This window comes from Oncorhynchus mykiss, chromosome 4 (assembly GCF_013265735.2).
Source record: "Oncorhynchus mykiss isolate Arlee chromosome 4, USDA_OmykA_1.1, whole genome shotgun sequence".
NCBI classification, from domain to species: domain Eukaryota; kingdom Metazoa; phylum Chordata; class Actinopteri; order Salmoniformes; family Salmonidae; genus Oncorhynchus; species Oncorhynchus mykiss.
The window spans coordinates 16023209-16035571 of NC_048568.1; the positions used below are offsets into that span (position 1 = coordinate 16023209).

Genomic DNA, 12363 nt, shown 5'->3' on the forward strand with positions numbered 1-12363 from the left:
AAAACTTTGTATTGACTGCAAACACACCTGAATACTTTCAGTTGTCTTTTACAAATGTTTCATGAAACATAAAACATGAATATGATAAATATTATAAGAAGCAATAACAGTTTCCATATGACAGCAAAAAATCTAGAAGTCTAGCTGCATCATGGGAATGGCCATCTATTTCAGGCCAGACTTGAGATGAACTCTATTCTAATTCAAGATTAATTTTTCACGGTCCCCCATCACTTTGGGAAGACCCTACAGCTCTACACCTTATCTTCTTTGGGATCAGTGTTCTGTCCACGGGACCGTTGAGCTAACGTAGGCTAATGCAATTAGCATGAGGTTGTAAGTAACAAGAACATTTCCCAGGACATAGACATATCTGATATTGTCAGAAAGCTTAAATTCTTGTTAATCTAACTGCACTGTCCAATTTACAGTAGCTATTAGTGTGAAAGAATACCATGCTATTGTTTGAGGAGAGTGCACAATTTTGAACATGAAAAGTTGTTAATAAACAAATTAGGCACATTTGGGCAGTCTGATACAACATTTTGAACATAAATGCAATGGTTCATTGGAGCAGTCTAAAACTTTGCACATACACTGATGCCATCTAGTGGCCAAAACCTAAATTGCACCTGGGCTGGAATAATACATTATGGCCTTTCTCTTGCATTTCAAAGATGATGGTACAAAAAAAATACAAAAGAAAGGTTGGTTTTCTCTTTGTATTGTCTTCTACCAGATCTATTGTGTTATATTCTCCTACATTCCTTTCACATTTCCACAAACCTCAAAGTGTTTCCTTTCAAATGGTACCAAAAATATGCATATCCTTGCTTCCTTGCCTGAGCTACAGGCAGTTAGATTTGGGTATATCATTTTTTTTAAAGGGGCGGATCCTTATTATCAGAGATAGGAGCTGAAAAACATTACTACCATACATGCTTGACCCCTGCCCCTCCTCTCTGGTTCTCTGTTCCCTGGCAGTCCGGTCCAATCTACCCCAACCACTGTGGCTAATCTCTGGGAGAATGTGACAACAGAGGGGTCAGCTCCCTTATCGGGGCACGTGGGGGCGGCTGGGGGGTGGCCGGGTGCTCGCAAGCCCCGATCACCCACACGTCCAGCGGTTCTTCACACACTCAGCGCGGGAAACACTGGGAGGGGCAGCTGTGGCTGTAGAGGTCCAGGCTTGGAAAATACCTGTCATCAACGGGCCTGTGAATCACCCAGAAGAATCTAAGGCTGTTCACACTGACCACCACAGAGAGACGCAGGGAGAGGAAGAGGTGTCCATGACGTCTCCCAGATAGCCACTGCTCTTTCCCAATGGGCTGGCAAATAGATATCTCGTGCCTGGACTAGGAGGATGTATCACCCTGTATGAGAAAAGTACCTGGAAATTAAAGGAAAGAAAAACAATGATTTAAGGTTTAACTACTTTGACGTCAAGGCCATTTTTGATTATTCAAAAGTCTTTAAAGTTGCTTTAAAAGAGGACTTAGTTCTGTTTTATCATTTAAAAGACCCTAACCCCAGAGCAACACTCACGCAATAATGGCTTGATTGTAGATAGCATGAATGATTTATCTGTTCATTTGTTCCTGTTGAACGTATTGACCAGCAATGCTTACCTCATAAAAGGATATGGGACCAGAAGATTAGTGGCCCCATGGAATAATCTATTTACATGATCTCAGTGAAACTTGGGCAGTGAATGGACCTGGAAGTGGCTGCCCATTGTTAGACTGGGCAACAGGATAAGCTGACAAATCTATGAGGCATAATGGCACACTCTATTCTTCTTATTGACTAAACATCTGTGCAGGGTTAACTGGTAGAGAGAAGTCCATGGGACCCAAGCTGGCTGCACAGAGGTGTGCTGCAGCCCTGTGTGCCTCCGGCGCCAAGCCAATGGCCGTCGCTGCCATTGTTCGTAACCACGCTCTTTGTTTTCCTGTCGTGGATCTGGTTGCTGGTCTTGGTTCAGGTCCACTGATGAAGACGAAGCCACTGCCCCTCCTCTCTCCCAGACTGTAACCTGACCGGGCCTGACTGCCAAGGGGACAGAGTAAATAACGGGCGGTGACAGAGTGCTGGCACACCACACAGAGGGGCCTCAGTGTGCTCCGAGTCCAGGCCAGGCTCAAGCCAAGGCCTGTAGGGAACGGGCCGTGTAGGGTTAAGAGAAGGTCCTCTCTTCACCGGCACTATGGGACCACTCTACTGACCTGGCTGAGAAAAGACTAGAGGCTATCAGCACTCAGCTCTCACTTAGACAGATATTAGCACCGATAATGATAATGTGATCTAATGTACCAACAAGTACAAAAGGGTAGTGTTCAGTTTTTTTTGGTGGCTATTTACCCTCAATTAAACCCTTTCCCTCAAAGATGAGAGTCCAGTAGGGTGGAATGGGGGGGGGGCTTAGTCAAGGTTGTCATATCTACCCACTGCAGTTTGAGATGAATGACAATGGAGGGGAACGGAAGCCGACTCTTGACACGTTTCATGGCTTCTGCACTTCTCAGAACAAGACTGTTTATACTGGGCCCAGAGTGGATGCTTCCACACATTCATGACCTCATATCCTGCATCACATTCAGCTAGTTCTCCTTCACACTTCTTCTTTCTCACCTAGCCTCCTGTTGTGGCTCTGGTTTTGTCTCTGTTTGGAGGCTGTAGTCAAAATGGCTGGTATAATGGTAAAACTGGGCCCCTTCTTGGTTTCAAGCAAAGATCTGGTCCAAAAAGCAGATAATACGTTTTTCCTCTCACAACTTGCCCCTTTGAGATGGAAATTAGGGCTGGTTTCGTGAGAGCCAGTAGTGTTGGCAGAGCAGGTGCCAGTAGCCACCACACACACACCGCCCACACAGCCTGTGCATGGCTTTAATGTTTTAAGATCAGGGGCCCTTGACCAAAAGTACCATTTGAAGTAACACTAGAAAATAAGTGTTTGATGTATGAAACAACACTCCTCTCATCTGAAATGCCACTTTTATGTCCCAGCCTACTTATTTGTTCTCCCAATGGACTTTGGTGTTATTGCTGTTTCTCATTTTCTGTGCACAAAGCAAGAGAACCTACTTACTGGATCAGGCCCTAAAAAATGACAAAAGGAACCTCTTTTACATTGGCAATGTTGAGAAGTGTGGGAGAAAAATGTCTGAACATGAGGTTACAGACACTTGTTGGTCATTTGATAATTGCTGTGTATTTCCTGTCCTACTTGTTCATGTCACACGGGTCAGACACAGACCAAACGGATTGGTTTGTGCTACTGGAAGACAAACTGTGTGAGAAAGTACAATTGTAGAAGAAACATTGGGGAATTTGTACAAAGATGAGATTTAACATGTGTGTTCAGTTGACCTTTTCAATACTCAACTGCAAACCCAATATGAACAAATTAACATCCCTGAGTGTCAAATAACTCTACAGTAACACTACACTCAGTTTTGGGATTGTCACCATGATATGTGTGTAGTGTGTTGTGTGTGTGTTTATTGTGTGTGCCAATCATGACCAAGACTAATATTTCCTGACCCTCAGCGGAGGTCTGAGAGAGAGGACAATGCTCCTGGGGAGAGGAGGGGTCATGCGTGAGTGCGACCTGGATGTGGTAGTGGGGCTCTAGGGTGGAGGTCACAACTCCGGGTCTTTGAAGTGGCTCACCTGGGTCTGCGCCGCACACTCTGACGCCTCTCCTCCTGCCTGTAACCGGGGACAACCTGCCACGCACCGCCACCCACAGGAAACATGGCCTCCCCAGGAGGTGGTCAGGGCAGGGGTCACACAGACCTAACACAGGACACACATAAACACATCCTCTAAGCTGTGACATTTTTATGTCACTGGGAATACTTGTGGGTTACTGGATATTATGCGCTCTGTAACTTTTTTTTATGACTCATTCTTCAAATTGCACTCAGGGTACACCACGGAGCCTGCAGTTGATGTCAGACACTGGAGATGGGTAAAAATGAAATAAGTAAGAGAACATAAATTCAAGTTTGGTTATTGTTTTTATGGGACCAATATGTGGTATCACATTTTAAGGTATGACCCAGATGCAGACAGTGTTGAAGAAACAACAGTTTATTCTTTAAACAGGGGCAGGCAAACGACAGGTCAAGGCATGCAGGGGTCAATAATACAGAGAGGGTGTAAGACACCGGAACAGCAGGCGGACTCAGGGTCAGGTCAGGCAGAGGTCGGTAATCCAGAGTAGTGGGGCAAAGGTACAGGACGGCAGGCAAGCAGGAATGGTCAAAACCGGGAAACTAGAAAACAGGCACTAAAGCACAGACAGGAGCAAGGGAAATAAGCTGGTAGGTATGAACGAACAAAACGAACTGACATACAAACGGAGAACACAGGTATAAACACACAAGGGTTAACGTGGAAGATGGGCAACACCTGGAGGGGGTGGAGACAAGCAGAAAGACAGGTGAAACAGATCAGGGCGTGACAGTACCCCCCTCCCCCCCTCCAGGTACGTCCTACCTGTACAAACTGACCATGACATGTACGAACTGATCATGACTGACCTAGAAGACTTGGACCAACTCCGCAATGACATCTCCTCCCAAGGAGCCACCATTGGTAGGCACGAGAAGTTGCTTCGCGGTCTGATGGCAGGGTTCCAGGCTGTGGCCGAACGACTGAGCATTGTACACATTGCGGGAGCAATTCAGTGGGTTGTCTACTAGGCAGCCTACCACGACGGTAACCTCCCAGCCCCTCAGTAACCCGGCATGTAGCAGGGCCGTCACCCTGGTTTCCCGGGAACCCCGCTTACCTCCCTTGGAGCGCTTCGATGGAGAGTCGGTCACCTGTTGTTCCCTTGTCATGGAGCTGTAGCCTTTCTCCTTCCCTCGGACCCCTCTAAGATAGCATACCTCATCACGCTGATGTCCGGGAGGTAAAGGACGAACTTGCAGCCCGGGAACTACCGATGGACCTCGACTCACTCATCGCTTTAACCATCCGGATCGATGGTAGGCTACGGGAATGTAGGAGGGAGAATAGGTCTGATTGCGGTCCCAATCGCTCACTCAAGGAACCCACCTTGCATCTGATGAAGTCCCTGGTGTCTACGTCCCCGAGAGGATCCGAGCTTACCAGAGTTCCTTCAAGAGTCTCCAAAGACTGCCGATTCACCTCTTCACGAGCTAATGCAGCTCAGCAGGGCTTGGCTGTCTCCAGCCAAACGTATATGCAGACTTGACACCCAGAGTTGTCTGTATTGCGGTACTGCTGGCCATTATGTGTCTACCTGTCCCTTCAAGAGACCTAGCTCATTCATTGGAGTGAGTACTCTGGTGGGTCTTTAATTAATCATTTTTATTCTCCCCCTACTTGCCCCCCTCTCCATGCCGTCCTGCTGTGGGTTGACCAGTCCAAGTCTCTCCAGGTACTCATCAACTCGGGGGCCCGAGTCTTATGGACGTTACCCTGGCGTCCGAGCTGGGCATCCCCACTCAACCCCTCTCCATCACCATGAACGTTAGAGCGCTGGATGGGCGCTCCTATAGGCCGGGTCACCCACCATACCACGCTCATCAACCTACGAGTGTCAGGGAACCACAGTGAGACGATCCAATTCCTGTTAGTTGAGTCTTCGCAGGTTCCCCTTGGTATTGGGATTCTCTTGGCTCCAGCGATACAATCCATCTATTGACTGGGCTACTGATGCCATCATGGGCTACTGGTGCCATCATGGTCTGGAGTCCGTGCTGCCACAATCATTGCCTGAAGTCAGCTCTGCCTGCCCCGGGATGTTTTCCTGGGGGCTTGGAAATTGCCCCGGACATCTCCGCCAGACTCGCAGAGTACCAGGACCCCCGGGTGGGGTTCAGTATGGCACCGACATGTATCCAAGAAGGTCAAGCCCGATGCGCTGGCACGCCACTATAGCCCCACGGCTACATGCCTGCAGCTACACCCATCCGGAAGCGGAGACCTTCCCCCCCGCTCCAAGATCATTAGCCCCTCTGCTGTTTGTGCTCTGTTGCCCCGTACCCTCCGTACACTTCCTACCTTTCCTGTGTCTAGAATTAATACCATGTCGCACAGCCTTTTGTTTCCTGTTTCTAGGCCCACCCCTCTCCCCCATCTCTTCGATGGCCAACCAGCAGTGTGAGACGTCTCCTGAAGGTTCGATCTCGGGGCAGGGGATTCCAGTACCTGGTTGACTGGGAGGGTTATGGTCCAGAGGTGAGGTGCTGGGTCTCCATTTGGGACATTCGGGACCCAGTTCCAACGCCGGCACCCCGCTCAACCAGGTATGCGCCCAGGTAGGACGGCAGGTGGCGTACCTAGAGGGGGGGGGGGGGGGGGGGGGGGTACTGTCACTCCCTGATCTGTTTCACCTGTCTTTCTGCTTGTCTCCACCCCCCTTCAGATTTTGTCCATCTTCTCCATTATCCTCTGTGTATTTATACCTGTGTTCTCTGTTTGTATGTCAGTTCATTTTGTTCGTTCATACCTACCATCGTTTTTCCCTTGCTTCTGTCTGTGCTTTAGTGCCTGTTTTCTAGTTTCCCGGTTTTGACCATTCCTGCCTGCCCTGACCCTGCCTGCCTGCCTGTACCTTTGCCCCACTACTCTGGATTATCGACCTCTGCCTGACCTGACCCTGGTAGGTATGAACGAACAAAATGAACTGACAACAGACAAACAGAGAACACAGGTTTAAGTACACAGGGGATAATGGGGAATATGGGCGACACCTGGAGGGGGGTGGAGACAAGCACAAAGACAGGTGAAACAAATCAGGGCGTGACATGCAGCCAGAGTTCATTTTGTGTACAGGCACTAAAATAAAGATAGCTTCACATGCTATACAGTCAGTTGTAAATCTGTTCTATAAATCTTCCTCTGCAAAGTAATTTTCAGATTGTAAATAATTCATTTCCAGTTAATAACCATTACACTGCGTCGAGGCAAATATTTTCAATTGACATTGCTAATTAACTTTTGATCAAACCTCTGTTTATGACCCCAGCGCCCTGAGAACAATGCCAGCCAGCTTCAGACATCACAGTGGGCCGTTGAGCCCCGGAGAGACGTGGTGCGGTCGGGAGCAAAGGCATGGAGCGGGGAGGTGGTGCTGGCAGCGGAGCTGTGTCCACGGCAGTAGGGGGGTTATCGTCGCAGGGCCGTTGGGAAAATAATAGCCCCGAGGTAGACCGCGGCAAACAGGAAGGGTGTGGACAGGATCCCAGTGCAGCTGCTGCGCCGAGCGTCGTCTGTTCCCACAGTCTTTGATGTGCGGGCACACAGTGCTCTGTGCCATGAGATAAACACTCTGAGAGAGCTGGTTTGTTTGTGTTACACATAACTCCTTAATGAGATGTGCCCGGGCCAGCCGCTGGGAGCCTGTGAGAACACCAGATGGGGGGAGAGAGGCGGGCGCGTGGGCGGCGGCAGGGCAGTGGGAAACCTGCGGGGATACCGCAGCCGACCTTGTGCTAATTGATCATTGACAAGGATGCCATTGATCGCTACACGCCATGGTATTTGGGTTTCTATACTGCCATTTCCCACCTGGAATCCGGGTTTCCTCTGTCACATTCCCTTGGTTGTCTGTGAACTGTCTTTCTGTAGGGTGATACTATAAGAAACAGGCCTGCCGCCTACTCCTTGCAGAAGTTATGCACTTTGTAGCCCACAGCTGAGCCTACATTATTCTCCTCACAGCTTGGTCCTCAAAAACTCTACAAGTTAAGGCTACACTGTGCCAAAAATACTTATGACAGCAATAATTATTACACGAAATAATGATTTTTTAAACTTGTTTATTACCATATTAAATATATATATATATATTTTGTGAAATGGAGGATTTAACCAAAGAAGCATTCCAGAAGGGGACAGCTGGCCATGTTGGTAATTTCATGAGCATTTCTATTATTTATCCAGGAGTCATGCACTTCGTTTGATGTCATTATGAGTGTCTAACACTTGAAGGAAAAGCCTCCTCTGTCTTCCAGTGAATGTCATTCCGCTCCTGTTTTAGGAGACAGTGGTTGGAGAGAATCCCTTTCGTCCTTTCAGACACCCCATAAAACATTAGACTCACCTTGGGAATTCTGAGTGCTGAGAAACTCTGTGGTATCAAATGGTAGAGGCAGACATTCCTCTGTGGGCTAAATAAAGTCTGGGACACACTTTCTCAGAGTCAGAGGAGACTTTCAAGTAGCAACAGAGGTCCCAGCGTGTGTGCATGTGCGCGTAATATATATATATATATCTATATATATATATATATATATATATATATATATATATATATATATATATATATATATCCCATTACACTGTCATTGCCATGTATGGCATTGAACTTAACTCTGATTTGGATATTTCCAAAACATCACAGGTGCCATAAAAATCTCTGCTATATCAGTGTATTTCAAACATAACATTTTCCCAAACTGTGTTCTAGAGGGCATTGGCAGGGGTCAAAGGTTAATTGTAATGGGTGTAAACCTGTGTGTTCAATACGTGCTGAGCTGTGAAGCTTGTATGAGTAAAATAAATGAATACATAATTATTGTCACACACCGGATAGGTGCAGTCAACTGTGTTGTTTTACAGCAGGGGTGTCAAACTCATTTCCATGGAGGGCCTAGTGTTTGCAGGTTTTTGTTTTTTCCTTTCAATTAAGCTCTAGACAGCCAGGTGTTGAGAGTTCCTTACTATTTAGTGACATTAATTAATCAATCAAGTACAAGGGAGGACCAAAAACCTGCAGACACTTGACCCTCCGTGGAATGAGTTTGACACCTGTGTTTTACAGGGTCATCCATAGTAGTACGGCGACCCCGGAGCAAATTAGGGTGAAGTGCCTTGCTCAAGGCCACATCGACAGATGTTTCACCCTGTCGGTTACTGGCCCAATGCTCTAACCGCCATGCTACCTGCCACCCTGAGAGAGGGGAGAAAGGGTAGAGCCGGGAGCATTGAGGGTGGTCAGTCAGATGCCTGGGTCAATCCCTCATCAGTCACCTTGTACCTCCGTTCCAGGCTGACAGCCTTCTGAAGGCCCCGCCGTGCCACCCTTGTAGTCACATGTGATTGGGGCCCTTGGGGACCGGCTGTTAATAGTGTGGGGGGCAGTGTCAGGGCCAGTACTAATGGAAGCCTGGTCAGCACTGTAACGAGCTGCGTTCCTCCTCACCCGAACTGAAAGGTCAAATGTTCACACCACTCTATGAGCTGGCATTTACCCATCTGTCCACACCTGAACCGACTGCTGCTCCATGAACAGCATACCACCCCACCACACGCCCCCGAACCCATCCCGATTATAGACTTGTACTCTCTTTTTCTATATCACTGTCTGACAGATCTTTGGTGGCCTAAATCTCTTACTGTATCTAATTTTAAAGGTAGAAATGAAGTCTGCATTTCTGAAGTCTGTGTCTGTGTTTCTTTCTTTGTCCTTGCCTTCAAAACAACTTTACGGTCGATTTGGCATAAGTTGCTGAATGTGAAGAGGTTTTCGCTTGTGACCCTTTTTGTGGTCTACAAAATAGACAACGTCTTCTGTGAGTCATTGTTCTGATCTATTTATAAAGCGAGAAGGGAGAGAGTGGTGAGAGACAAACAACAACTGTGGTCCCTAAGGTACAGCTGTGACCAACCTTTCAAAAGACTTCTCAAGAGATGCTACATTACCCTGTAATCAAGCTTTGGCACTACTGGGAATAATGTAACACTAACATTGCATTTGACTGTCCATCACAATACAGCAATAGTAAGAGCTCGAATGGTTTTGTTTGCACTTGGTTCAACAATGTGCCCATCATTTGAAAGATGTAATATATGAAGATATGCAAGGCAATAGAAACATTGATGAAGGCTACGGGGATGTCATGTTTTCTCATTCAGTGAGACACTGCTTTGAGTATAACAACTATGTGGTTATACAGGATATGGTTATACCTTAGGGCCAATACAGCAGACAGTCACAAAGCAAGACTGTTTTCTCTTGTCTCTGATTTGTTATTATAATGAAATCAGAATTATTCATTACAAATTACCATTGGAATGAAGCTTTTGGCTCGCTTCTCTGCATCTAAATATTTAAATCTACCATGTAAACCTTTATGGTTTACGTCTTTCAACGGTCGGTGATGGTCAATGATAGAAGTGTGTAATTCTGTCACGTTTAATGAAGAAAAGGTTGATTACCGCAGTTCATGTGACTGCATCACTGTCTTTCAGGCACGTACAAAACATCAGCCTACTTAGTGAATCAGGAGAGGATGGGCACAATAGGCTGAGCTCGTCAGCACAGCTCCTGATTATGCAAAGTGAACCAGCTACTTACACGACTCCCCCCTTTATTAGTGCGACCTTTGTCAGAGCACGTATTGTGGCCGCCTAACCCCACACGTTCCAGAGATGGCATCGGAGGGGCGCAGGGTGCGGAATATGATCTTCAGCACATTCCCCAGAAGAGACAGGGGTGTGGGAAAGACCTTGATGGCTGTGCCCCTCCTTGGATCAGCTGACATCACCCTCCTCTTTGCCATGTTTAATTACTGAATTACTGATACAGTTTCCATTGATACAGGGTCAAGATTTTGGGAAAGTCCCCAAGACAAGAGTTCAGAACGTGACCAGAGCGCAGCTCAGACTCTGGGCTGCAATTGCTCTGATTGTGCTCTTTCTAATTTATGCTGCAGAGCAAATAGTAAAGCCTTTGTAGCTCGGAGCCGTGTTTCAAAATCAGGTCCCACAAAACGGGACCACCGTGCAGAGTGAGACATTACTGCAGGGTCTTTTGAAATGGGTCTTATGAAGTGGTTGAAAAGGCTTGATTAACTTCTCCCCCTTGTTTCATTTCTAGTTTCTCCTTTCGTTGGCTCACAATGGCAGAATTAGTGGTAGCGTTTGCATAGTATTCATGAATTTGTAATTGAAGTTGGGTCGGAGCTTCCAATGAGATCTTGTCGACTGACAAAAAAAAAAAAAAAAAAAGTAAATCAAGAGAAGTTTAAACTAAAGTTTTACTTTACAACATCATCTTGTACTACCATCTTGGAGACATCATTCCATTTGATTACTTAGTGAGACTGTCTAAGACACTCAAAATGTCAGTCACTAAGTCCTTAGTTTTAAGAAAATGAAAAACACAAACAACAACTGTGGTTGTGGTGCAGACTGCAGAGTGAATTATTCAATTGCATTCATTTTAATGATCCTTTAGTTAAACCTACTTACATTGCTATGACTGATACAGAAGAGTTGGCACTCATCTGAAGTGCCGTTATCAGGAGTTGACTGTAGGCTATCACAGAATATGTAGCACAAACCTCCGGGGGAACTAACTTAATGTTGGCCCTATATAGGCTCCAGGTACGCATCTGTTCAGCCACCTGTTGAATATTTAACTATGGGAAGCCCAACGTGAGACGGGCCCCATGTTTTCTGCTAGTTTCCTTGGTGACATGGTTGTGGCAGGTTGTTGGATAGGACAAGGCGCCATTTCCAGCACAACACAATTAGGGTGGCACGCTGAAGCAGATGAGGTCGATAGGAGTGATGGTAATTGCATGTTGATCACACCACCTCCGTCTCAGTCAGCAGCCAGGAACTCTAACATAAATGTGTCCCTGTGTTGCTTTGCAGAGTTAGGAAACACAAATGTCCACCCAGTGATGACAGCCAACATGCTGGTATTACCACTGACATTGTTTTCACAGTGCAATCAGCAGGATTCTTTTTTTTAGCATGTCAATATTACACTCAAATACAGTATGCAGCTGTACAGTACCTTGTATTGCTGCAAGTACAGTACTGCAAAAATCACAGAGATAAAGCAATGTATTAGAGGCTATTTATCCGTTTAAAATGTATCATGTAGCCTGTAGTTCTATACATTTGCCAAGTTACATATGTCTAATTTGATCAGTTGACCTCCCCCGCTACATTTAGTCAGACAGTTTGCAGTATTTGTACAGTACATCATTATCCCCACAAAGAACAGGTTATTTATAAACTCTTAATCACTTTCATCCACAGTTATCTGCTGGAAGAGCTGTCTGGTCATTCAAATGAAACCCTAAACCTGATGTTTATCCCAGAAGGCCTGGGAGTCACAGTTTAAGTCACTGTGCTAATGTATTGCTGGCCCTGCGCAAAGCTGACATACTGAACACAGACCACACATCAACCCTACAGACTGGACAGCTGCCCCTTCTTACACATTGACATTGTACAATGGCATTTTGAAATAGGGATTAATTTAGCCAAATACACCCCCACCCCCCCCCCTCCTTCAAATGTAATTTAATTGTCTGAGAATAATTAAACAAAATTAAGGTCTAGTATTGTTCTACTGTATGT

The 12363-nt window shown here is 46.3% G+C and overlaps 1 long non-coding RNA gene across 1 annotated transcript; it reads right to left on the bottom strand.

The window, feature by feature from the left end:
* Positions 1–613: 613 nt before the first annotated feature.
* On the bottom strand, positions 614–7329 carry LOC110522184. Its single transcript, XR_005051469.1, has 3 exons — positions 6992–7329; positions 3676–6320; positions 614–1393 (listed from the first exon to the last, which is right to left on the bottom strand). It is a non-coding gene; the product is annotated as an uncharacterized LOC110522184 (long non-coding RNA).
* Between the last annotated feature and the right edge of the window lie 5034 nt (positions 7330–12363).